The sequence below is a fragment of the Solanum tuberosum genome, unplaced genomic scaffold (assembly GCF_000226075.1).
Source record: "Solanum tuberosum cultivar DM 1-3 516 R44 unplaced genomic scaffold, SolTub_3.0 scf00199, whole genome shotgun sequence".
NCBI lineage: Eukaryota > Viridiplantae > Streptophyta > Magnoliopsida > Solanales > Solanaceae > Solanum > Solanum tuberosum.
Window position 1 is genome coordinate 960,861 of NW_006239136.1, and position 23,335 is coordinate 984,195.

The following is a 23,335-nucleotide window of genomic DNA, read 5'->3' on the forward strand; positions in this document are numbered from 1 at the left end:
TGAATACATATCTTTGGTATTACGAGAATCAGCATGTGTGTAGTTCAAGATTTAGGAACAAAAAAATCTCCTAAAAATGAAGTAACGGTACGATATTTGAATAGAAATGATAGCGGCTTGAATAGATAAGACTAGAGTAGCGAGAAGAGCATGACAGAGCGATTTCCAATTTAAGGAAGGATTAGATGAAATGAAGTAATACGAATAGAAAATAATTGAGAGGGACTTTGTTGTGATAGACAAGTGAACATGATAATCGTAGCTGAGAGGGCGATTGATCTCACCTGCAATTTCTAATACGACTAGATAAAATGTTAGCTTATAAATTCAAAAAGTGTGAACCAACATGATAAAAATATAAGTGCTAGAAAATAATAATGATAAGAGAAGATAGGAAGATGTATCTGCTTTGAGAGATATAGTGCAAACTCTGATAAACTTTGGTTTACTTCTTGAAGAATTGTGACCCATCTCCGAATAATAATGTTAAAATAATCATCCTATTGTAAGGGGGAAGATCCTAAATGTCGTATTATAAGGCGGACGAGCCTAATGTCCAATTGTAAGGCGGACAAGCCTAGATGTCGTATTGTAAGGCCGACGAGCATGATGTCCTATTGTAAGGCAGATGAACCTAAATGTCGTATTGTAAGGTAAATGAGCCTGATGTCCTATTGTAAGGCGGGCGAACCTAATGTTGTATTGTAAGGTAGACAAGGATGTTGTCCTATTGTAAGGAGTGCGGGCCTAATGTCGTATTGTAAGGCAGACGAGCCTGCGAATATTCGGTAGGTCAGAATAGCAATTTGGTAATAGCATCTTTGAAATAGTCAAACGGTAGCTTGATTCAAATTGTAGCTCCTTATGTCAAATCTATTACTAAATCTAGAGAAAAATTATAAATTTGAAAAACAAGATTGGGTCATAAATGTTCTTGCTTTGATTTCAGAATTGTACTCTAATGTGATGAAATTTTTGAGGACTTCTCAAATATATCTACCCCACTTTAGAGTATAAGATATATATTCAATTTATTAAATATTGTCATGAAATTTTTGATGTTGCCTCAAAATTTTTGTCCCAGTTTCATTTGCGGGGGATTTTGTGTTCCTGCTTCACTCAAGGAAGATTATTAGTTCAAAAAGAAAAATGATTGTCTTGTATTTGGACATTGAAGCTAGACTTTGAATATGAATGACAATTATGCTTCAATGTTGGGTCAATTGGTCATTAGATTTGAAGAATAGAAAATAGTGTTTTGAATGCCCATGGGAAAGAAGAGGAACTTATTTGATAAAGACTGGACCCATCAAAGGGTTACCTACGTATTAAAAAGGAAATCAGGTCAAAAATAGTTCATGAGTACAAGGGGAAATGAGAGGGAATGAAAATAACAGTTTCAGGCATAGAATCGAAGAACAATAGAGACATTTTGCTCATAAGAGCCTTGTCTTCCTAAATTTCTTAGATGCGATTTGCGCTTCCTTGTCAAGTGCCTTGAATATATTCTTTTGGGATCTCCTTGAACAATGACTGCATTCACTGTAGAATGATTTAGTGGACCTTTTTTCAGTATAATTTTTCCTTTTTCAATCATATTCTGGATATTATTTAGAAATGCTGGACATTCCTCGCTGTCATGACCTTGAATATTTGAATGATATGCACAATTCTTGGATAGATCAAAAGTTGAAGAAGAGTGCTTAGGAATCCATCCTTTTCTTGGTGTTAAAAGTCCTTTAGCCCATAATCTCTCGAAAATACTAGTCACAGTTTCCATTAAGGGAGTGAAAATACGAGGCTTCCTTACCTTATGTTGAGATACTTGTGAGTCGTAAATGTTGAAGCGCATACCAGTTGAATCAAAGAAAGCATGAACTTGCTCAGTGTTTAGATTACTTTGTTTCAAAGGTATAGTGGTGGATACATTCTTGCTCCTTTCATCCGACGAATTTTTCAGTACTTGAAGAGGAATTTGTTCATCAATAATTCTCCCAGACTGGATGCCATATTCCAATTCTTTTGCAATTCGAATTTGGCTATCAAAGCTTTGAATACCCACAAAGAACAGAGTTTTGTAGTATATATTACCAAGTGATCTGATGAGAGTTTGGACCAACTCCTCTTCATGTAGTAGATGATGTATCTTGGAAGCTTCCATTCTCCATCGTATGACATATTCCTCAAAAGATTAATGACTCAATTTCTTCACTTTGAGCAAATCGAACATTGTAGGGGCAACCTTATTATTAAATTTATATTGTTCTACAAAGTCTTAAGCAATGTCTTCCCATGTGAGCCATTTGTCAAAGTCTTGCTTGACTTACCAGGTGTAGGCTATTCCTGATAAACTTTGAATAATAACCTCATCAAGAGAGGTTCATTAATTTCTAAGCCAACTAATCTGTTGCAGAAATCCTTGAGATGTGCCATTGGGTCTCCATGCCCGTCAAACATGTTGAATTTCAGAATTTTAAATCCTGATGGCAATTCAACACTTGGGTGCAGACATAATTTCTCATACCTCTGATCATGAACAGGTTTTGAGTTTAGTCTTCCATTCATCCTCTTTTCTAAGTTATGCATTTTTTGTTGTAGTGCATCTAGCTTAGTCTTTTCAATTTTGTCATGTATTCTCTCACTTCTAAAAACATCAAAATTGATGTGAGTCAGAGATATTTGTTGAGAGAGGGTGTGATCAGGAATAGAATGAGGAGTGATAGTCCAAAAGGTACTTTGTGTTCGATGAGAAGAGGGGTGATTTTTTCGAATGTTGAACATATTTATCATATTGCAGATTCCTAGTTGAGCCGAAGTTCAAATACTAGACAATCTTTAAGCAAATTAAGTAAATCAAACACGAGCACGAGGTAGCACATAACAAGCCAAAATTCAATATTTCAAATGAGTGACGCAATACTTTCAGAGCGCGACAATAATAGCTAAAAGAGAAAATAAAGGTTACATAATTGATTCAAGTCGTACTTTGCCAATTTGAAGTATAGAGTCAAAGAAAAATTCTTAACTCCATTTGACATGATTAGGCTTGGATTAATTATTGTGACCACATTGACAAATAATATGCAATTTGTCTAAAGGGTGCTGGGACCCTTTAGACAATATGGTGTCTACTATGTGTGTGAATAGACACCAAGGGTCAAACCACCTAAGGTTTATACAACATGTATGACCTGATTGAGATTTTTAAGAGTTAGTTCGACACGGATTTGAAGAGGTTCTATGCGAGAAGGCTCGTGGTTTCCTGATAGTAATACTATCCGTTTCGTCCACGCATATGCCGACTCTCTATAATGGATATTTGAAGAGAATTGGAGTATTTGTGAGAGGTAAAAAGGCACAACATCACGATAATTTTTTTTAAAAAAAGCAAGAAGGGTCCCAATTAGGGGAAGTATGAGCAGAATGCCAGTTTATCAAAATAGTAACATTTAACATGTAGATGGAAAATCGTAACATATAAACAGTTTAAGGAAAGCACTAAATAGATAAATAATTTGCTTAATTACAGGAAATATCCATACAAACACGTAATAGGGTCAAACAAATAAGTAAATAAATAATGAAAGCAAATAACAATTTAGACATGGCAATAGTGAAATAAACAAGGAAATACACAAAATAAATAAACCCCACATAAAGCATGAAACACGTAATGGTAAGAACCTAAATACCCCAGTAGAGTTGCCATTCTGTCGCGCCCCATTTTTTTCACAAAAATGGATTTCTGGTGCACGACCTAACAACTCTTTTGGATTTTTTGTTGATTGAAGAGTCGCTACCTAACAAATTAAGGTTCATTAGGCCACCTATCTAACCTAACTGACCTAACTAAGGGTCAACGAACCAGAGATCGAGTAAGGGTTCAAATATCCTCGAGGGAAAGGTGTTAAGTATCCCTCGTGGTCCACAAATATGGGTCCCGGCCGTATCTCATGCAATTTATATTTACAAGTAGCAATTAATGTCACTTCATTTATTGGTCATTTAATACAAACATGCTTACTAGGTGATATAGATAAAAAAAATAACAAATATTAAACAATTAATAAAGAGATGAGGAGGGGACAAAAATTGCGCAATTAGATAGGCGAAACAATTTTATTTTTATTAAGCTACCCCAAACCGTTATAATTAGAAAACAAATAAAGGGAAAACGGAAAGGGAGACTCGGAAATCAACACACTCTATGGATCATCGCTCGACTTATTATTCGGTCAGCATAATATTCAGAAAGACAAAACCAATGTTTGTCGTTTTAAGCTCGAGTCAATTTCATCATCTCCGTAAGGTCCTAACTACCCCTACCCTACGTTCTGCATGCATTACGTCCTAAAAGGTGCCTAGCGCCCCCGCTTATCGTCCAAGAAGCATTGGACTACTAATAAGGAGGTTTTAGACTAAAATAAAATATAGGCTCCTAAATAGGCCCTCTAGACACCAAGCAAAACACATAGGACAATACTTAGCACGTAAAATCCCATGTTGGCCTCTAGATTTTAATCCAAATACAAATATTAAGACAAAATAAGGTAAAACTTCAATCGGACATCCCTTTCCAAGGGGACTCTTCAAACTCCCGAACTTATAAAGCCTGCTAAACAACAATGGGAACAATACTACATAATACTTACATACATGTTATATGGTTATCATGTCTAAACCAAAGAATAATATAACATATTATAAGCATAGTCACACATATAAATTCAAGAAATTACTGGAAGGAATAAACATAACACCATACATTAAGAGGAGAAGAAGTTGACCCGTATGCTTCCCTTTTATTTCAACATTATCAACTTTATGCAAATTTAAGCAATACATTATTGTAAAAGAAAAAGTTAAGCATCGAAAACTAACCGGTGAAGCAGTAAAGTATATGATCAGAAAACAAACTTGAATCAACATTGTACTTGCAAAGGCAAACCCAAGCAAGAAAATTTGAAAGAATAAAAAATCTTATATTAGAGTCTAAGTGTATTTTGAATGATTGTTATGGTTGGATCAGCGTGTGAGTGAGTGAGTGAGTGAGATGAATAAGAAGCCCTTTCTTATAGACTAGATGAGAGGTGTAAAATTAAAGGAAAGGAGTAGAGGAAAAGAGGAAGGAGAGCAGTGACTTCTCTCATCGGTAATGCTTGTCTCGCCGGAGCTGTTGATTCTTTCTAGTTTGCGCTGGCCGGAGTTGCTGGCTAGCGTTGCTATTCTACCGGTTTTCCTCGCCAGCTGGTTCTCACCTGGTTGCTCACTGGAATCGGAGCTGGCTCTCGTCGGCTGCTGTTTGCTTTTGCCAAAAATTAGAGGGTAAAAAGAGATGGGATAGAGGAGAAGGGAGGAGGTGGAGGGAGAAGTGATGGAGGCCGGTGGCTGTCTTGTCATAAAAAATGGAGAGAACGAAGGGGAAGTTGGGGCGGTGGATCTGATTGCGATAGGAAGAGGGGGAATAATGATAAAATGTTAGGGTTTTGGTCTTTTTCTAGATTAAAATAGGGAAGTTAGAAGACTTGATCACATCCATTGAAATATTCTAAGATGAGCGGTTAGGATTGAATAGGAAAAGATTAACGGTTAGGATTAAAAGATAGGGCTTTAGGAATTCAATTGAAAATGGCTACGATTGAAAACGACAGATGAATATAATTGAAATGAGAATTTAAATTAGAGTGGCTAGAATTAAATTGAATTAGAATATAATAGGCTAATAATTAAATAATTTAGAGGAGATTTAAGGAAATCCTATCCAATTAAAATGCTACATATATTATAATTTTTTTTTATATTATTAAAAATCACTTACATTTTAAAACATTTAAGTAAAATAATTATTTCGAGTTTAACTATCTATAATTATGATAACTTAATAATTTTTGGAAATAGATATATATTTATTTAGATAAAATTGATTAAACACGAAATATAATTTTAAAATACGTATTTAATCGAATAGCACTTTCGAAGGGGTTATAGATCAGTCAAAATTAGGTGTCAACAGCTGCCCCTTGGTTGCTTGAGAATGAAGGATGAATTGTCGGGCAACCAACATTGACTTAGTAGCCCATTTTGTCTGATCGACGAGATATGTCAGTGGATCAATTGAAACGATATAGAGTTAGAAAAGAGTACGGCCGAGTCTTTGGTTTTAAGTCGCCTACATATCTCTAGTATTACGAGAATCAGGCCGTGTGTAGTTCTAGATTTAGGAACAAACAAAGCTCTGAAAAATGAAGTAACGGTACGATATTTGAATGGAAACGATAGCGGCTTGAATAGATAAGATTAGAGTAGCGAGAAGAGCATGACAGAGTGATTTCCAGCTTAAGCATGGATTATATGAAAAGAAGTAATGCGAGTAGCAAATAATTGAGAGGGCCTTTGTTGTGGTAGACAAGTGAACATGATAATCGTACTTGAGAGGGCGATCGATCTCACCTGCAATTTTTAATATTACTAGATAAAATGTTAGCTTATAAATTTAGGTTAGGGTTTATGGCTTAGTGGTTTTTAGGTTAAGGATTTATCTAGGGTTTTTATGGTTTAGGGCTTTGGGAGTTTTAGGTTTTTTAGAGCTTTATAGGTTTATGGTTTAGGGCTTAGGTTTTTTTTTTTGTGTTTGGCATATAAGATTTAGGGCTTGATAGATAGGTTTTAAAGCTTATAGCTTTTTAGGTTATGGGGTTTTGGGTTTTTAGAAGTGAAGTGTTTCTTAGGGCTTTTAGGGTTTTTGATTTAGAGCTTAGGGTTTTGTAGGGGTTTTAAATGGTTTTTAGGGTTTATTTTACAGTTTATAGGATTTAGGGTTTCTTAAGTTTTAGGGTTTAGAGTTTCTTAGGGTTTTAGATTTAGGATTTAGGGTGTTAGGTTAGGGTTTAGGGCTTTAGGTTAAGGGTTTTATCTACATTTTTAGGGTTTAGGGCTTTGGATTTTTAAGTTATGTTTTTTGGGTTTTTATAGGTTTAGGGCAAAGGGCTTTGGTTTTTTTTAGGGTTTTCAAAAGTTAAGTGTTTCTTAGGGATTTTAGGGTTTCTGGTTTAGAGCTTAGGGTTTTTTAGGGGTTTTAAATGGTTTTTAGGGTTTATTTTACGGTTTATAGGATATAGGGTTTCTTATGGTTTAGGGTTTAGAGTTTCTTAGGGTTTTAGGTTTAGGATTTAGAGTTTTAGGTTAGGGCTTAGGGCATAGGGTTTTTTTTGGTTTAGGGTGTTAGGTTAAGGGTTTTATTTAGGTTTTTAGGGTTTAGGGCTTTCAATTTTTTAGGTTAAGGGTTTTTATGATTTTATAGGTTTAGGGTTAATGTTTTTTTAGGGTTTAGCATATAGGATTTAGGGATTTATATGGTTTAGAGCTTAGAGTTTTTCAAGGCTTAGGGGTTTTTTGGTTTTTTAAGGTATTAAGGGTTAAGTGTTTCTTAGGGTTTTTTTAGGGTTAGGGATTTTTTGTGCTTTTTAGGTTTACAGTTTACAAATTTTTAGGATTTAGGGTTTAGAGCTTAGGGTTTTTAGGGGTTTTAAATGGTTTTTAGGATTATTTTAGGGTTTATAGGATTTAGGGTTTCTTAAGGTTTAGGGTATAGGGGTTTCTTAAGGTTTTAGGTTTAGGATTTTAGGATTTTAGGTTAGGGTTTACGGTTTAGGGCTTAGGGTTTTTCTAGATTTAGTGTCTTAGGTAAGGGTTTTATGTAGGTTTTTAGCGCTTAGGGCTTTGGGTTTTTTAGTGTTTTATAATTTAATGATTTAGGGCTTAGTTTTTTTTGGGTGCTTTTTAGGGTTTGGCATATCCAATTTAGGGCTTTATAGGGTTTAGAGCTTAACACCAACGTTGACTTAGTAGCCGGTTTTGTCCGACTGACAAGATATGTCAGTGGGATCAAATGAGACGATATAGATTTAGAAAAGGGTATGGTCGAGACTTTGGTTTTAAGTCCCCTACATATCTCTGGTATTACGAGAATCAGTCCGTGTGTAGTTCTAGATTTAGGAACAAACAAAGCTCTTAAAAATGAAGTAACGGTATGATATTTGAATGGAAACGATAGCGGCTTGAATAGATAAGATTAAAGTAGTGAGAAGAGCATGACAGAGCGATTTCCAGATTAAGCATGGATTATGTGAAAAGAAGTAATATAAGTAGCAAATAATTGAGAGGGCCTTTGTTTCGATAGACGAGTGAACATGATAATCGTACTTGAGAGGGCGATCGATCTCACCTGCAATTTTTAATTCAGTCAGAAATCAGTTTCCAGAATTTTTGTGGTAGGGTTGCAGTGCTTCCCCTCCATATTCAGCTAGTATAGTCTTCATTCAAAGAAGAATGTTCCCAAGGGGGAGATAATGTAACACCTTGTAGACTACATAGACTAGAATGCACTTTCAGAAGTTGTAGGTGCCACTGAAGGGCATCACTCACGGACCGTAGGTGGGGTCCGTGGATGACACCTTGCAGCTCTCCCTAGAAAAAATCCAGAAAATTGTTCTAAGGCATGACCCAATGCCGGACCCACAAACCGTAGGTCAAACCACGGGCCATGGTCTTGGTCCTTGGATCGAGACCCCAGAACCCAGTCTCTGAAAGCCAACGACGGTTGACGGGATGGACCGCGGGTCAGTCCACGGACCTTCAGTCAGTCCGTCGTTGGCCCCGACAACTTTTTATGTCATGGGTTGTTTGGTCTTTTCCTTATGCGTTGGACGTCATTTATCCCCTAAACTACGTTTTTTTGTTTAGTTTTTGCCTAGAAACTTAATTAGAACTTACCTAAGTTAACTCATTCTCCAAAAAAATCATCAAGTTTAACAAAAAGAAGGAGAAAGAGTCGACCAACCCTCTCCAAGAACGCAACAAGGGTTTCTTCAGTTCCAGCCCTGAATTGAAAGATTTCTCCATGAATTTCGTCTCCTGGTAAATGGAATTTCACTAGTGAGTTCCTTTCACCAGTTAGGTCGATAGAATTTACTCAGATTCTTGATTCCCGTCATATTATCTAGACCTAGGGTTTCTAGAACTTCAGCAGATTAGTATGATTTAGTTATTTTAACATTCCTAATCAGATTATCATATCTTAGTATTGTTTTGCATAGATTCTTGCATAAACTCAGAATCCTAATTATGTAGTTCTTTTATGTCATGAAGTACATTAGCTAATTATGTAGTTCTTTTATATCGAAATTACTTTAGAATCAATACTCTATTAATTATAATTTGGATCTTGTTTAACAATCTTAGTTACTAGAACTTCACAACTAAACCCAATTTACATTCCGTAATTGTTTTCTCTAGGAAATAATAACCACATTTGGGTAAACGCGACAATGAAATCATTTTTGTAAAGAAATCCTCAGTGGAATCGACCTCAATTCACGGTTAGTTCTATAAATTGACTTTGACAGTTTATACTTCTTAATTGAAGTGTAAGTTTAGAGTATCAAATTTTGTGTACTCGTGAAGCTGCGCGACAGATCAGTCCTACTTCCAGTTGGACTCTTTTTAGACGCTTTATTTGAATTAATTAGGTCATTTTTTTGTTTTTATCTCGTCATATATGGAACGGGTGACTATGTTTCGAATACTTCTGACTTTGGTTTTTATTGATTAACATTGAATCTATCCCAGAAGTTGGATTTTGATTCTCTCAATTTCAATCGTTCATTGAATTTGCAAATTTTTGTAAGTAAACTTTCTTAATGATTTCATTTCTAATCTCTATTCATTTAGTCGATGTCATGAGTGGATAAACACCACAACTAGGGTTGTGGGAACTATGATAGAAATTTAAATGTGAATTCGTAAAATGAGTAGAAGGTGAATTATATTTGCAATATTTAAGTCAACTTTAATTATTCATTTGTTCTAATGAGTGCACGCATTAGAGTAAGCCTATATCTATCGATTGTTTGAGAGAAAAGAGATAGTTGGGAAAAAGCGGAGTTGATATGATAAAGTGGCTTTAAAGGTCGAGTTCGAGAGAAGAGAACTTTAACATCATTGTACACGAGGGTAGAATTTGTTAACACTCAAAGACCGAGAGGAATTGAGTGAAAATTATCTAACTAGACTGAGAAGTGTTAGATATTGTCAACTCGCTTACAAGTTGCAAAGAATAATTACATGAAACTCACTTAAGGATGAACAATAGATGTAATGTCATGGGAAACACAACCTTGGTTTTATTTATTTTTTGAAACAACTTTAGAATAAATACTATGTTAATTGTTAATCCAAATCTTGTTTAACAATCTTAGTTACTAAAACTTTAGAGCTAAATCCAATTTACATTCCGTAATTGTTTTCTCTAGGAAATAATAACCATATTTGGGTATATGCGACAGTGAAATCATTTATGTAAAGAAATTCTCTGTGGGATCGACCTCAACTTACATTGAGTTCTGTAAATTGACTTTGACGATTTATACCTCTTAATTGAAGTTTTAGTTTGGACGTATCAAATTTTGGCGCCGCTGTCGGGGAATTCCAATTCATAAGTGTTTGACTAGCTATTATTCAAAGCATAATTATATTTCCAAAATTTACGTCTTGTTCTTTGTATGTGCCTCCTGCAGGTGAGTTCGACTGTGTATGCAAAATACCAGAAGTGAGGGAGCTCCATTGATTCCTTATGACCCGGAACTTCGAAATACTATCCGCAAGATGGTTAATGCACATGAACTTGAGGAACAAAGGCAAGGATTAGGATTTGAAGTTGAGACCGTTGCAAGAGGAGCTGAGCAGACTGCTGTGAACAACCCGCCTAGGGTGGTGGATGAACATCTAGGAGTGGAATAAATAACTCCTCCCTACTGCCAACCATTAGTTCCAAGGGTTCGAGCACAACATCCAACTCACATGATGTTCAAAGATGATGACTTAGATTTGGACGGAGCTGGAGCCACTAGAGCAATAGTATTACCTATACTACCTCCAGATGTAAAATTTACTATCACTAGAACTATGATTCAGTTATTGAATTTGAAAGGTATGTTCAGAGGTGCAACTGGTGAAGATGCGAATCAACATCTCATGAACTTCGTGGCTATATGCAAATCACAGGAAATTACCGGGGTGTGTTCGACAACCATGAGGTTGAGGCTATTTCTAATTTCTCTCACTAGGGAGGCTACAAATTAACTGAATGAGATGCCAGATGACTCAATTAGGACCTGGAATGACTTGAAGGAAGCTTTCATAGAACGATTCCATTCTGAATAGATAAAGTTGCACATGAAAGATGAAATAAGTGCACACAAGCAACTACTGGGAGAAGCAATGCATGATACTTGGTGGAGATTTATCCAAAAGCTGAAAAAGTGTCTGAATCATGGTCTCACTAAGAGACATTTGAAACAGGCCTTTTACAGATCACTCAATTAAGTTATTAAGCATGTTGTTAATGCAGTTTGTGGTGGATCAATCATGAGGAAGCCTTTTGCTGAAATCTTGCAGCTAATGGAGGGAGTAGCCAAGAATAATAGAGCATGGCACACTAGGGAGGCCGAAGTAGAAGATTTGGGAGTCATTTTTGTGCTATCAGCTGAACAATGGAGAAGATAGGAAGAAACTGATCAGGACATGACTCATATGCTAACTCAGATAGACCTACTCACAAAGCATATCATGGTAGGTTCTGAGAATGTGAATGTTGTAGGGACCCTAAATAGTTATGAAGATCAGGACATCGATCTAGATGAGGAAGCAAAATAATTGGGAAACCATGGTGGTTTCTGGAATTATAACTCAGGAAACCAAGGTTATAATTCTGGAAATGCAGGTCTGAACTATTCCAAGGAAGGGAAGTATGACATGCAAGAAAATACAGAGTAGGGAACTAGCAGAACAGAGATGGTTACATGAATGATTGCAGTGGTGAGTATGTAGCCTAGGTAATATAGACCGTGCAAGTGGTTGTTCCAATGAGTCTAAGCTGGAAGATATGTTGGGTAAGGTGCTCCAAAAGGTTGAGTCAACTTATACAGGGGTTAAAGAGATGAAAGGTGATATCCATAATATGAGTCAACTGGTAGACTCTCACACCACCTCAATCAAACAAATAGAGCAACAGTTGGGGCAACTTTCAGCATCACTTAATCGGAGGAAGAATGGGTCACTACCAAGTGACACTATTCAGAATCCTAAGAAGGACAGGCATTGCATTGTTATCGCTACCAGGAGTTGTAAGATTCTTAATGAAGCAATTTCTGAGGTACTGAGCATGAACAGGGGTTGGAGCAAACTAGAAGAGAGGAGGTTGAGTCTGAATAGGAAGATTACGTGGAAGATGCTCAATAAATAGCAAAAATAGTAGGAGCAAAGGACAAAGGGGTTGAGGGAACTATGTCTTTACATTAGATACCAAGACCACCTCCTCTGTTCCCTTAAAGGCTTAAAAAGAAAGCTGAAGATGGGAAATTTGCTAAGTTCATAACCATGCGGAGACCACTATTAGTGAACATCCCATTGGTGGAAGCCCTACAACAGATGCCAGGATATGCTAAGTTCATGAAGGACATTGTCACGAAGAAAAGAGCTGTAAGTTTTGATTTAACTAAAAATGTTCATCACTACAGTGTTATTGCCACCATTCTAGTACCAAAGAAGGAGGATCCGGGTGCATTCACCATACCGTGCACCCTTGGATCATTTGAGTTTACAAAGGCCTTGTGCAACTTAGCGGCCAATATAAATCTGATGCTGCTGGCCATCTATAAGAAACTGGGGTTAGGAGTTCCAAAACCCACATCAGTGAGGTTGATGATGGAAAATAGAACGGTGAAGCGACGTGGGCATCTTATGTGACGTGCTTATAAAGGTGGACACTTTCATCTTTCTGGCGGACTTCGTGATTTTGGAATGCGAAGTGGATTTTGAAAATCCCATAATTTTGGGAAGACCATTTCTTGCCATAGGACGAGCATTGGTTGATGTTGAGAGTGGAGAACTAAAATTCAGATTCAACAAGGAATAGGTAAAGTTTAAAATTTTCAGGACAATCAAGCAGCCGCAAGAAATTAATGTTGTGTCTGCAATAGAGGCCTTTGATGAAGGAGAGATGGGAGCGACTGTTGAGGAAAGACTGACTGAAGAAACATTAGCAACCATGTTGATGAACTTTGAAGAAGATTTCGTTACTGGTTATGTGGAGACTATGAATGCTTTACAGGGCATGGGAGAACACTCTTATGATCCGAAGAAATTGGACCTGGATCTGAAAAACAAGCCATGTCCTCCAGCAAAACCATCCATTAAGGAGCCACCTATGCTGGAACTAAAATAATTACCCAGTCACCTGAGGTATGCATTTTTTGGTACTAACAACACTTAGCCTATGATATTGGCTTCATATTTAAATGATTAACAAGTACAAGCTGTGATGAAAGTGCTTATAAATTATAAAAGGGTAATTGGGTGGACCATTGGTGACATCATTCGGATACCTTCGGGTATATGCACTCATAAGATCAAACTTGAGGAGGACTACAACCCAAGCATTGAGACCCAGAGGAGGTTAAATGCACCAATGAAAGAGGTGGTCAAAATGAGATCATCAAGTGGTTAGATGCTGGGGCTGTGTACCCAATTTGTGACAGTCATTGGGTCAGCCCAGTGCAATGTGTGCCTAAAAAGAGTGGTATGACAGTGGTTGCCAATGCTAAGAATGAGTTGACCCTGTAGACACCATTCACTGGATGGCGAGTGTGCGTATACTACATAAAGTTGAACAAGTGGACCTTGAAGGATTACTTCCCAATGCCATTCATGGACCATATGCTTGACATGTTGGCTAGAAAAGGGTGGTACTGTTTCTTAGACGGATACTTAGGGTACAACCAGGTATCAATTGCTCTTGAAGATCAGGAAAATACCACTTTTAGATGTCGTTATAGCACCTTTGAATTTAAACGTATGCCATTCAGAATATGTAATGCACCAGCAACTTTCCAGAGGTGTATGATGTCCATTTTCTTGGACATGGTGGAGGACACTCTAGAGGTATTCATGGATGACACTTCGGTGGTAGGTGACACTTTTGATGATTGTTTGTTCAATCTTAGCAGGGCTTTATAGAGATGTGATGAGGCCAATATAGTGTTGAACTAGGAGAAGTGTCATTTCATGGTCAAAGAAGGTATAGTCCTCAGTCACTGGGTGTCGCAAAAGGGATTAGAGGTAGATAAATCCAAAATTGAGGTGATTGAAAAGTTGCCTCCACCTATCTGTGTGGAAGGTATTCGAAGCTTTTTAGGACATACCGGATTTTATAAGCGATTCATCAAGGACTTCTCAAAAATTGCACACCCTTTGTGCAAGCTTTTGGAGAAAGAGGTGAAATTTTCTTTTGATGAGGCATGCCTAAAAGCTTTTGAATGCTTGAAGGAGAAGCTTATTTCATCCCAAGTGATCACTAGCCTAGATTAGGCTGAACGATTTGAGGTAATGTGCGATGCTAGTCGTACTGCCTTAGGAGTTGTGTTGGGGCAGAAGCATGATAAGATGTTCCATCCGAGCTACTATGCTAGAAAGTCACTAAATGAAGCACAATGAAACTACACAGTCAGTTAACAGGAACTACTAGCTGTGGTATATGCCTTTGAGAAATTCAGGGCCTACATGTTGGGTACTAGGGTGATAGTCCACACGGATCATGCAGCTCAGAGATATCTCATAGCAAAGAAAGATGCAAAGACAAAATTGATCAGGTGGGTGTTGCTGCTTCAGGAGTTTGACTTTGAGGTTAAGGATAAGAAAGGTTGTGAAAACCAAGTGGCTGATCACCTGTCTAGGTTGGATGCGGAAAAGAAAGAGGAACTTGATCTAGAAATCAATGACACCTTCCCAGATGAGCATGTATTAGCTACAACTCTTGATCTTATTCCTTGGTTTGATGACTTTGCTAGCTTTCTTGTTAGTGACTTGATGTTTGAGGGGCTGACATTTTAGCAATGGAAGAGGTTGCTACATGATGTGGGTAAGTATTTTTGGGATGAACCATATTTGCATAGGGTGTGTGCTGATAATATCATCAGGCGATGCATCCCTGAGGCTGAGATTCTAAATATTTTAGAGGCCTTTCACTTCTTTCCAGTGGGTGGCCATCATGGAGGCATTCGGACAGCCCACTAGGTACTTCAGAGTAGGTACTACTGTCAGGATGCAATCGATATAGTAACTAGTTGTGATGAATGCCAATGGCAAATGAGCCATCTCTCGTCTCCACGAACTACTAATGTAGCCTATTCTGGAGGTGGAGCTATTTGATGTGTGGAGAGTTGATTTCATGGGCCCATTTGTGAGCTCCTATGGAGAAAAGTATATACTTGTTGCAGTGGAATATGTGTCCAAATGGGTTGAGGCAGTTTCTTTGCCTGAGAATGATGGCAAAAGTGTTGTTGAGTTTCTGAAGAAGAATATCTTCTCAAGATTTGGCACACCTATAGCTATTATCAGTGATGGCAGTTCCCATTTTTGCAATAACGTATCCAGTGCTTTTCTTGCTAAATATAGGGTTAAACAGCACAAGGTGGCAACACCTTATCCCCCGCAGACTAGTGGCCAAGAGGAGGTAACAAATACGAAAATAAAGGCTATTATGGCAAAAACAGTGAATGCCAACAGGACTAATTGAGCAAAAACGTTAGATGATGCTCTATAGGCATATCAAATAGCTTTCAAGATGCCTATTGTCACGACCCAACCCACCGGGCCGTGCGGGTACCTTCCAACTACCACCTAAGTAGGAGAACTCTCATATCCCAATAGTTAAAACAAGCGGAAAATTAAATAAAACGGAAATAAATATACTAACAGGATTTTATAAATAAGAACTTTTAAAATAATTTTGGTGAAGACTTTTAAAGTAATTAACACCCCCAAAGATCTAGTCTAAACAGGTATAAGAGCTACTAAGAGTACAATCAAGACACAACTCCCACCATGCGGAAGGAAAGTAGAAGCTGCTGGAGAATTTCTTCATCTTCATCGAATGAAACATCAGCAACCTGCGTCCAGTCTATTCCAAAAAGGCATAACAAGAGTAGTAGCAGTACAAACCACACGTACTGGTAGGAATCATCAATCAACCCGATGCCCACCACATAATATAACAATCAACTAGTAAGATCATGCAATAAAACTACTTGCTTCTCCACCTTTACCCTCTCTCAAAATTCCTTAGAATTACGCTAGCACCCTTACTACTACATCCGATTCCGTCAACCCACCTTACTAGGCTCGTAGTCATGGCCTAACCATTCTAACCCATAGAAGGGTCCACAAATACAACTACCAACATTCTGACTAACCACTCCCAATTATGACTTACGAACCACGTACAATTTCACAATACCAACATATACACAATTATGTCAAGTCAATGGCCCTCTCATGGGAACCACACTCAAACTATTAGCATACCAGAATATGGTACCCGATCCAATGTTTATGACTGAACATGGCAACCGATCCCATATTTATGCGGGAACGGGGAAACTAATCCAAGTTAGTGTGTCAGAACGCAACCCCTGATCCATTCAACAAGCCACAATCACAATGACAATGACAATGCACATTCTCATTATCATATAATCAAGTCATGATTCATGGCATTCATCATTCATCTATCCTCATTTACAACAAGTGGGATCAATAGTGAAACATTCACATACATACACGTAACATAATGAAGCAAGTACAAACATATGTCACACAATCATGAAATTACAACCATCACCATGAAGTATTCATCAATATATATCACTAAGATTATAACTCGACCATACTTTTCCCTAGTTCATCGTCTAAATTTTCTTCCTATAATTTAATCATCTTTTTGTTCAGTGCTCGAAGGCCTACACGTAGATCCTACCATTGATTATCATTATACTATGCAATTTGTAGATATTTATAAGTACTCAATTAATAAAAGCCTAGCCTACCTGGGCGCCAAGCAGCTATATAGAGTTTTTGGCTTCAATTCGGGCGGGACAGTGGCCCAGAAATTTCCCAAAGTTTTTCTTTTCTAAAATGATGAAGGTTCAGGTCGTTACATCTATTGGTATGTCTCCATATCAATTGGTGTTTGTAAAGGCATGTCATTTTCCGGTTGAGCTTGAGGATAAGGCACTTTAGGCTTTGAAGAAGCTCAAACTTAGTTGGAGTCAAACTGCAAACCCGAGACTGGATCATATCAATGAGATGGACGAGTCCCGCATGAGAGAATATGAGAGGTATGCACTGTATAAGGAGGATATGAAGTTGTATCATGATAAGCATAAAGAGAAAAGAACCTTCGCTCCTGGTGACTTGGTGTTGTTACTTTACAACTCCAGACTTCATCCGTTTCCTGGGAAGTTGAGATCCAATTGGTCTGTACCTTTTAAAGTAACTCAGGTATTTTTGTTGCGTTTTATTGAGTTGGAAAATGAAAAGGGTCAGAGGTTCAAGGCAAATTGTCAATGAATCAAGACATACTTGGGTGTTCTAGAAGAAGTGAAAATAGTGGAGGAATGTAAGCTTGATGAAGTCTCAATAATAAAGTAACATGTGTCACGCTGCAACGTTAAATTGTGCGTTGCTTGGGAGGCAACCAAAGATTGTACTTTTAATAGGTAGTTTACATTTCATCATTTTTCTTTATTTTTATAGAGTCACTGAGTGTTGATGTGTGCAGGAAGGACTTGTACTATGAATTGCTGAATTGGGTGCAGGAAACCCTTCACGGGCAGTCCTAAGGGCTGTGGTACCCTACACAAGAAACTTCACGGCCCATCATAAGCACCAACAATATATGGGAGCTACTTGAAATTGCAATAAAATGCTTCACGAAAGGGTTCACGGTCTGTCAGTCTTTGTATAAACCGTCTAGCCTCTCATGAATCTCAGGTAAGTTTTCTTTTCTAAGTTATGTTCATGGAACCCTTTATGAATCATGATGTTTTTCACTATCCGTCATCCACAACCCAGTAGTACCAATAACCCGACCTGACCCGCGCGTGAAACAAAGTGAAATTAAATGTATATTTACCTCTGCAAGTGCCAAGGGTCGGCTTTTTCCTCCTATTTTCTGCCCTATAATGGTTCCTAAAGGCATAAAACAGTTTCTATTAAATAAATCTACCTATATTCTTTTTCTAGTGCTTCTAAGTCACCTTTTTTGTTATTCTCCTCCATGGATTGCTTGAAACCCGATTCCCTTCGTACTTTATTCCACATTTCATTTTTTCATTTTTTATTTTTGAATTGAAGGGGTTCCATTTTTACGCAATACCATGGGTTAAGGGGGATTTTTCTTGCACTTCTTGACCTCTCCCTTTGACCTTCACCACACCCCCAACTTAGGCTTTTGGCCTAAGTTGGCTATTCGCTAAACCACAACTCAAGAGGATTGTAGGTAGTGGTTCAAGTAAGGTCTTGGGTTCATCAAGGTTCTTCCAAAGAAAGGTAAGGCTCAAAGGGTGTTCAAAAGATTTTCACACACTCACGGGTGGGCCACAAAAGAGGTATATGTCAAATTTGGCTCACACTCTTTAAAATTGCCTAAGATCATCTCTAGAGGACACCTTTCTAAATCAATCAGAATAACAAGGCAAATTCTAGGCTTATTCACGCAAGTTTCAAAGCAAGCTAATCATACAAGGCATCGACACTTAAGTCGACCGAGACTACACACTTTCACTAGTGTGCAACGGTTATTACAGGAAAATCAATTCGATAAATAGCTAATCATAACGAGATGCAAAGAGTTCACATATTGTCTATGAACTTCATTTGGCCTCATTATAGCCGTACATTTTTGTTCGTTCAATTGAGAGCACTATTCAAGTCATCGGTATTGATCGAAATTGAGACTCAATTTTTTTGCGAAAGAACAACCACAATTAACTCACAAAGGGTGGCAAAAATGTGCTAAAAATTCAATTGTTTTGGAAGGGTCAAAATCATTTGCAATTAAAAAACAAAAGAGAGCCATGACCTCAAACATCCATGAAAAGCAATGTAAACACAATTTTAAACATAATAACCCATATATATACAAAACACGAATCACAAATAGCACACAAAAGGTGAGCCTCACCCCACCACAAATAAAAGCGTTTGTCTTCAAATGCAAATAATGGTATCAAAACCAAATGCAAGTAAGATAAACAAAGGGGTGAAGAAGTGATCCTGATTATGCAGTTGCTCCATCGGTCATGGCATCTGTCCAATTTTCATCCATTTGGCGATATTATTTCTAATCGCCGAATCTCTTGGCGATTTGCTCAGTGAGCACTCGACTCGCCGAGTTTTACAGAATCTTCAGTCATTGTGAAGATCCAAACGGCGGTTTGCATCGATATCGCTGAAATTTTCAGCGAATCATAAATAATCTCCAAATCTCGTTGAATTTAATAGACTTCAGTGTGTACGATGTTTTGAGTTTAATGGTGGATAAGGTTGGATTTGCCGAGCCCTTCGGCGACTTGCCGACAGGATCTATTGTTTGCCATCCTTCATTTATTTTAGTACTTTCACCTGCACCAATGTCATACCGTTTTATTACCAGGAAATAAAGGGAATTTTATTTTTGGGTTGGGTTGCCTCCCAAACAGTGCCTTTGTTAACATCGCGGCACGACGCAGCAATTCCTTCAGGTGTCTTCCAAATATACCACTTCAACCAACGAAATCTCTTGAAAATCTCCCAGATACAATTTCAGACATTGAGCATTCACTGTAAATGGAGGTCCTTCCTGAATTTCAACTTCTATGGCACCATTAATGAACACTCGCGTTACTCTAAACAGTCTAGACCATTTGGATTTGAGCTTTCCGGGGAAGAGTCTAAGTCGTGAGTTATATAGCAGAACCCAATCTCCTACCTTGAAGTCTCGCTTGAGTATCCGAGTATCATGCCATTTCTTCATCTTCTCTTTATAGATGGCTGAACTTTCATATGATCTGAGTCTAAATTCATCCAGTTCGTTCAGCTGCTCTATTCTCACCCTTGAAGTTTTTGGATAGTCCAAATTTAAAGCTTTCATGCCCACAATGCTTTGTGTTCTATCTCAACGGGTAGATGACAAACCTTACCATAAACCAACTGATATGGAGACATCCCGATAGTTGTTTTGTAAGCAGTTCGATATGCCCATAGTGCATCATCGAGTTTCCTAGACCAATCAATTCTATTGACATTTACTGTCTTTGCCAAGATGCTTTTAATTTCCCGATTTGACACTTTGACTTGGCCACTTATTTGAGGATGATATGGGGTTGCCACTTTGTGTTTCACCCCATATTTACTCAGTGCCATTGAGAACCACTTATTGTAGAAGTGGGATCCCCCATCGCTTATGAATGCTCTCGGAGTGCCAAATCTAGCGAATATGTAGCGTTTCAGGAATTGGACAACGCTTTTTCCTTCGTTGTTTGGAAGTGCGATGGCTTCCACCCATTTGGAGACATAATCTACAGCCATTAAAATATATTTATTTCCAAACGAGCTCACAAATGGTCCCACGAAATCTATCCCCATACATCGAATAACTAAACCTCTAAAATAGGAGTGAGAGGTAATTCGTGTCTTCTAGACACTCCGCCTTGTTGCTGACATTAAGAGCATTTATTTGCAAACTCATGTGCATCCTTGTAGATTGATGGCCAGTAATATCCACTCTGGAGAACTTTAGCGGCGGTGCCAACACCACCATGGTGACCTTCCACTGGAGAGGTATGGCAAGCATGGATAATTTCTACCACTTTTTCTCCGGAACACACCTTCTGATGATATGATCAGCACACTCTCGGAACAAGTATGGCTCGTCCCAAAAGTACATTTTAACATCGAACAGGAATCTTTTCTGTTGGTAAAAGATCAACTCATCCGGCATTAGCCCACACACAATGTAATTTGCAAAATCTGCATACCATGCGTATGTTTGAGGGATATTGCAAACACATGTTCATCTCGGAAAGAGTCATCTATGTCAACCTCACGCTCGACATTCTCCCTTGCTTCCAGCCTTGATAAATGGTCAGCCCTTTGATTTTCGCATCCTCTTTGATCTTTCACCTCGAAATCAAATTCTTGTAATAGTAGTACCCACCTAATCAATCGTGTTTTTGCATCTTTCTTTGCCATCAAATAACGGAGTGCATAATGATCTATGTGTACGATTACTTTGGTGCCTAGAAGGTACGCCCTGAATTTTTCAAATGCATAGACTACTGCAAGCAACTCTTGTTCGGTGACCGTATAATTTTGCTGGGCACTATTTAGAGTCTTGCTTACGTAGTAGATTGGGTGAAACTGTGTGTTGTGCTTTTGCCCCAGCACAACCCTTAGTGCCATACCGCTGGCATCACACATTAACTCAAAAGATTCGGACCAATTAGGACTTATGATGATCAGAGTGGATATTAGTTTCTCTTTCAAACACTGAAATGCAACCATACACGCATCATTAAAGTGGAATTTCACTTCCTTCTCTAAGAGTTTCCATAATGGGAGTGGAATCTTTGAGAAGTCTTTAATGAACCTTCTGTAAAATACTGTGTGCCCCAAGAAGCTGCAAATGCCCTTTACTGAAATCGGTAGGGGTAATTTCTCAATGACCTCAATTTTTACCTTGCCAACTTCCAGCCCCTTTTGTGACACCTTATGCCCAAGAACAATACCTTATTTTACCATAAAGTGACATTTCTCCCAATTAAGAACCAGATTCGTTTTGACGCATCTTTGAAGTACCTGTCCTAAGTGTGTCAAGCATTCTTCGAACGTATCCCCTACGACTGAGAAGTCGTCCACGAACACCTCAATAGAGTCTTTGACCATACCTGTAAAAATAGATAGCATGCAACGCTGAAATGTTGTTGGGGCTTTACATTGCCCGAATGGCATTCTTTTGAATGCGAAAGTTCCATAAGGGACAGTAAAAGTGGTTTTCTCTTGATCTTTCGGTGCAATAGAGATTTGGTTGTAGCCGGAGTACCCATCCAAAAAATAGTACCACCCTCTTTCTGATAACGGGTCAAGCATCTGATCCATAAAAGGCATCGGAAAATGGTCTTTCTTGGTCCATGAGTTAAGCTTTTGGTAGACCATGCATACTCTCCACCCACTCACTGGTCTTGTTGACACAAGTTCTCCTTTTGTATTTGGGACTACGGTTATGCCTCCCTTTTTTGGTACATATTGCACTGGACTTACCCACTTACTATCTGCAATAGGGTATATCACCCCTGCATCTAGCCACTTGATGATTTCCTTTTTACCACCTCTTGTATTGGAGGGTTCAATCTCCGTTGATGTTCCACACTAGGCTTGCATTCGTTGTCAAGCCGGATTTTGTGAGTACAGATGCCAGGATGAATTCCTACTATATCGGCTATTGTCCATCCAATAGCTTTTATATGCTTCCGTAGTACTTCAATGAGCAATTTCACCTGCCTTTCAAGCAGATTGGCGACGATAATTACATGTAGAGTATTATTCGCTCCTAAGAAGGCATATTTGAGATGAGAGGGTAGGGCTTTTAACTCCAAAATTTGGTTGTTCTTCTATTGATGGTTTAGCAGGGGGACTTTCTCTGTTTTTTAGATCGATATCCAATTTGATTGAATTCCTTCAATATGCTCCTAATCCTAATAAAGCAACTACCACTTCCTCGTAACCCTGAACTTCATATTCATCATAATTAGCAAGCACAGATTCAAGGGGCTCATTCTCGCGCATTAAATGACTCACACTTGCCACTGCTTTATCTATCACATCCTCAGTGGACACCACATAGATGTCACTTGGTTACTTCATGGACTTACAGATTTTGAAGGTCACCTCGTTATTATTCACACAGAACTTCACTTTCCCGCTTTCAACATCCACCAATGCTCTCCCAGTAGCTAAGAATGGCCTTCCCAAAATAATGGGAATTTCAGCATCGATCTCACAGTCTAAAATCGCAAAATCAGCCGAAAATATAAACCGATCTACTTTTACCAATATGTCATAGAGTACTCCGACTAGGTGCTTGATTGATCGATCAGCCATGAGGAGTCTCATTGTGGTTGCCTTTGGTTCACCCAAACCAAGTTGCTTGTATATTGCATAGGGCATTAAGTTGATACTTGCCCCTAAATCGTACAAGGCTTTAGAAAATTGGAGCATGCCAATCGTGGACGGGATTGTGAATGTTCCAGGATCTTCTCTTAGTGATTGAATCATTTGTCATAATTGCACTGCAACTATGGGGCACCTCAATCATTTTATATTCGAAGATCCTTTTCTTTGTAACCAGTTCTTTCATGAATTTGGTGTATCCCGGCATTTCCAATAATGCTTCTACCAGAGG